At 32.5% G+C, this 5,454-nt stretch overlaps 1 non-coding gene across 1 annotated transcript; it reads right to left on the bottom strand.

Moving 5' to 3' along the window:
• Positions 1-4,589: 4,589 nt before the first annotated feature.
• On the bottom strand, positions 4,590-4,694 carry LOC112066145 (U6 spliceosomal RNA). The gene has a single exon (XR_002892440.1). It is a non-coding gene; the product is annotated as a U6 spliceosomal RNA (small nuclear RNA).
• Between the last annotated feature and the right edge of the window lie 760 nt (positions 4,695-5,454).

The raw sequence follows: 5,454 nt of genomic DNA, 5'->3' as shown, positions 1-5,454 counted from the left end.
ATATTCATAGTGTTATCTTGTAATACTTTTTATTTTTTAATGTTAGTATTAATGTCCCTACTTTCATTCCTAATTTTAGTAATTTAACACTTCTCTATTTTTTTTCGTCACTTTATCTAATGGCTTGTCAATATTGGTGATCTTTTCAAAGAACTATCCTTTGGTTTTGTTGATTACCTCTATTGTTTTTTATTTTTTATTTAATTTAGCTACACTCTAGTTCTTTTTGTTTCTGTCCTTCTGCTTGCTTTGTTTTGCTTGCTCCTCTTTTTGTAGCTCCTTAATAAAGGGTAGATTTTTTTATTGTAGTGAAAAGCTCATAAGATTTACCATCTCAACCATTTTTAAGTGTACAGTTCAGTAGCATTATGTATTTTCACATTGTTGTGAAACATCTCCAGAAAATTTTCATCTTGCAAATCTGAAACTGTATACCCAGTAAACAACAACTTCCCTCCTTCCCCTCAGACCCTGGCAAACATCATTCTACTTTCTTTTTCTATGAATTTCACTACTTCAGATACCTCATATAACTGGAATCATGCAGTATTTGTATTTGCACTTTGGTTAAAAACTGGATATTTTGACTATTATAATGTGGCAACTCTGCAAATCACATTTTCCTCCCTTCCCAGGGTTTATTGTTGATGCTTGTTGTAGTCGTTTTTTGTTTTGTGATTTTTATGAACAAATTTCATCAATTCTACATTATTTGTTTTATGTTATTACTGAAGTCCCTTTTCCATTAATTTAGTGGTGAGCTAGTTACTGAACAGAGATTTTCTAAATACCTGAAACCCAGAAAATCTACCAATCTTTGCAACTTGGCTCTGCATGAGCGTTGGGGCATACCTTCAGTGCTCAGCAAGGAGTTTACAATTCTGCCTTAAACTTCAATTCCTATTTGCACAAACCCTGAAGTTTAGTGATAAGTAGGAGCTTAGAACCTTCTCACATCTTTTATGAGCATGTACCCAGCCCTGGCATACACATGACCTTCTAGATTTCCAGGAATATGTGGAACTTTTCAAAGTCCTTATTTCCCAAAGCATCTCATTCCCTAGCCTTATCTCTCAACACTTTGGTTAGAGGGTTTTTTGCCCCAACTGGTGTTAACTCAAGAAGTAGCAGCTAATACATTTGCTTTTAAATGTTTTCCACAAGTGTCCCCTCCCCCTTGGTAGCTGCCTTAGCCTTTAGAAAGTTCCAAGTTAGGCTAAATAAAGACAAGTCTTTTGATACAACCCTTCAGGGACCCACAAAATGAGTCAAAACTAACCACCACATTTTTTTTTTTTAGAATAAGGTCCATTTTGCTCTCTCTGGTATAACATACCTGTACTGGTAATCACAGCTATTGTCTTCAAGGCCACTGCTATACTGAGAAGGTGGGGATGGTTACCAGGATAAGTCAAAATACCATGAAGTTCTTTTACTAAGATTCAGCTATCTTTTCTTGATTGTTTCCCTGGTTGCTATAAGGTTTGGATTAGAGTCCAAAAAAAGTTTGACAGTTTTGTCAATTTATTTATTACTTTTGTGGAAGGATAAACTTTCGGATTTCCATAATTTGCCATTTTCACTGACGTCATTTTAAAAAATTGACTATGCCTGTCTTTAGTGTAAAATGCTATGTATATATGTATGTGTGTGTATATATCGAGACCTCTTTTTTTACACGTTTCTTTTACAATCTGATATTTTCTGATTAATATATTTTTGAGAAATGCCTCAGAATTTCTAGTCTGCTGATAATACTATTCCTCATGCTATAGTGCTGTTACCAATTTATTAATTTCTCATACCTCATCATTATTGCAGAGGATTTTGGAAGTATATGCTCAGTCCACTATCTTGAACTAAACACCTAATGTTATTGAACATGGTGAGAATATATAGAACATTATAAATACTAAAGGCAATTAGAGATATCCTTTTATCTTTTATTTGCACTACATTAAGTACTGTTTTAATCTATTAAAAACCCTTTTATTTTTAGTTTACTATTTTTACTCTTTATTATTCCTAGACATTTTCTAAATGAGGAAAATGTGCTGTTTTTCATCAAGTGACTATTCAGAATATTAATGGCCATATTTTTGTCTATTTTCTTCCTTGATCTAATGAAGTGAAGGATATTATATAATACTAATGTTTTAACATCTCAGTTTGTACTAGTCTATATTGTAGTATTTCTTTCAATTTACTGCAATATTTAACTGGGGCTTACTTTAAAATTTTGGCATTTATAATTTGAGATTGTTATGAAATTTACTATTTTTAAAAGTGATCATTACAAAATTTTATTGTGTTATGATAGGTTTATATAACACTTTGGAAATCTTTCTCCAATATAGCAAATTTTTAAAAACCCTTATTGAGCATCTATTAAGTAAAATAAAAGAGATCAATGGGATCACTGTGAGGGGCAGGGAGCCTTGAAGACTAAGACTGGAGCTCATATGTCATGTATATACTGCCTTAAATTTTTTTTAATATGATTAAAAATGAAACGTTGAAAAATAAATAGGTAAAATGAATTGAAAGAATCTGTTCTTTTGAAACTTTGAAAACACCCATATTTTAAAAAGTTTGTCAAATGCATTTTAGAGTAATTTTGTCATATTGAAAAAAAAATGTTCTAGGTCATTGGTTTACTCGGGTTTTCTCTTTTTTTTGCCCATTTGCATTTTCCTGGGAAACATTCAAAATATATTAGCATATATTTGCACATCTCATTAACTTATTCTTTAAAAAATGCCATGTCTCTTTTGCTTGATTGCACAGTCATTTTCTTTAATATTTAGATTTTCTCCACTTTTTTTTAAGTTGATATAATTTTATTTTTTAAAAATTTTTATTGGAGTACAGTTGATTTACAATGTTGTGTTAGCTTCAGATGTACAGCAAAGTGAATCAGTTAGACTCTTTTCCCATTTAGGCCATTTATTGAGGTAACGTTGATTTATAACATTATGTAAGTTTCATATATACAACATTGTATTTCTACTTCTATATACCCTGCAGTGTGCTCACCACCAAAAACTTCATTTCCATCCGTCACCATACAGTTGTTCCCCTTTACCCATTTAGCCCTCACCCCACCCCTTCCCCTCTGGTAACCACTACTCTGTTCTCTATATCTACATGTCTATTTTTGTTTGGTTTGTGCATTTATTTCATTTTGTTTGTTTTTTATATTCCACATATGAGTGAAACCATATTCTGTTTATCTTTCTCCATGTGACTTGTTTCGCTTAGCATCATACCCTCAAGGTCCATTGATGTTAGGATTTTATTTCTTTGGTTTCAATTTTACTGTTTTGAAAAGAAAAAAAATAAGAAATATCTCATTATTAATATACTCTAATTTCCCCTCTTGTACATTAATTGTTGCTTTTATTATTTTACACTCCTTAGTTTTGCTTTTGTTGTTTATCCACTGTTGCCACTTCCAGGTCCCCCTGACATTTTGGTCACCTCCTTGAATTTGTTTCATAATACTTGGGCCCATTTTAGAGCTAATGTAATCTCTGGTGGCCTACCTGATCTTTAGGTCCTGGCCATCTCTGATTTGACCCATGAGCCTGGACAACATTTAGTGGCTCATAACTTTAAGAATAATAAAGAATTCAACTTACCTATTGAGATGATCTATGGTTTTTTTATTCTTCAATTTGTTAATATGGTGTATCACATTGATTAATTTGTGTGTACTGAAGAATCCTTGCATCCCTGGGATAAACCCCACTTGATCATGGTGCATGATCCTTTTACTGTGCTGTTGGATTCTGTTTGCTAGTATTCTGTTGAGGAGTTTTGCATCTATGTTCATCAGTGATATTGGCCTGTAATTTTCTTTTTTGGGGATATCTTTGTCTGGTTTTGGTATCAGGGTGATGGTGGCCTCATAGAATGAGCTTGGGGGTGTTCCTCCCTCTGAAACTTTTTGGAAGAGTTTAAGAAGCATAGGTATTAGCTCTTTTCTAAATGTTTGATAGAATTCCCCAGTGAAGGTATCTGGTCCTGGAGTTTTGGTTGTTGGAAGATTTTAATCATGGTTTCAAGTTCATTACTTGTGAATTGGTCTGTTCATATTTTCTATTTCTTCCAGCTTGTCCATTTTATTGGCATATAGTTGCTTGTAGTCTCTTATGATTCTTTGTATTTCTGCTGTGTCAGTTGTAACTTTTCCTTTTTCATTCTAATTTTATTGGTTTGAGTCCTCTCCCTTTTTTTCTTGATGAATCTAAAAGTTTATCCATTTTGTTTATCGTCTCAAAGAAGCAGATTTTAGTTTCATTGATCTTTGCTATTGTTTTCTTCATTTCTATTTCATTTATTTCTGCTGTGATCTTTACGATTTCTTTCCTTCTGCGAACTGTTTTTTGTTTGTTTGTTCTTCTTTCTCTAGTTGCTCTAGGTGTAAGGTTAGGTTGTTTATTTGAGATTTTTCTTGTTTCTTGAGGTAAGATTGTATTGCTATAAACTTCCCTCTTGAAACTGCTTTTGCTACATCCCATAGGTTTTGTGTCATCATGTTTTAGTTGTCGTTTGTTTCTAGGCATTTTTTGATTTCCTCTTTGATGAAAAATGTGGAATGCTTCACGAATTTGCATGTCATCCTTGTGCAAGGGCCATGCTAATCTTCTGTGTATCATTCCAATTTTAGTACATTGCTGCCAAAGCAAGCATGATTCTGTGTTTCTTGTTTGTTCCTCTCTTTTTATTTTTGTTTTAATTTTTTGTGTGTGTGGTTTATTTTATGCTTGTGTTCTTAGTTTTGTTTTTTTAATGTATTATATGTTTTTTGATTTGTGCTTACCCTGTTTTCAAGTATGTTATCCCCTTGCCATATCTACTTGCTTTAGACTGATAGTCATATCACATTTCAAAAAAGAAAAAAAAAGGAATCTACATTTTCTTACTCTCCTCTCCCACAATTTTATGATTTTGGTATCTATCTCTTTAACATCTTCATTTTTATTCTTCTGCTGTTCGTGTGGCTATCATCGTTTTCACAAAAATATTTTGATTTTTTCTTTTAATCTGGCTTATTTAAGTGATTTACTTTCCAATTGTGATTTTCTCCTTCCTATAGATTCTTGCTTCTTTTCTATTTAGAGAAGTTCTGTTTGTTAGTAGTTCATTTAGGACAGGTTTAGTATTGCTGAATTCTTTTCAGTTTTGCTTGTCTGAGAAATTCTTTCTCTCCATCTATTCTAAATGATATCTTCCTGGTTAGAGTATCCTAGGTTGCAGATTTTTCCCTTTTAGAACTTTGACTATATCTTGCCACTCCCTTCTTGCTTGCAACGTTTCTATAGAGAAATCAGCTTATAGCCTTATGGGGGTTCCCTTGTAATTAACTTTTTGTTTTTCTCTTGCTGCCTTTAAATTCTCTTTTTATCTTTAACTTTTACCATTTTAATTATAAAAACGTTTTGGTGTAGG

The sequence above is a fragment of the Physeter macrocephalus genome, chromosome 21 (genome assembly GCF_002837175.3).
Source record: "Physeter macrocephalus isolate SW-GA chromosome 21, ASM283717v5, whole genome shotgun sequence".
Classification (NCBI taxonomy): Eukaryota; Metazoa; Chordata; class Mammalia; order Artiodactyla; family Physeteridae; genus Physeter; species Physeter macrocephalus.
The sequence above is the reverse complement of the archived record's forward strand: the minus strand, read 5'-3'. Positions and strand labels throughout refer to the sequence as shown.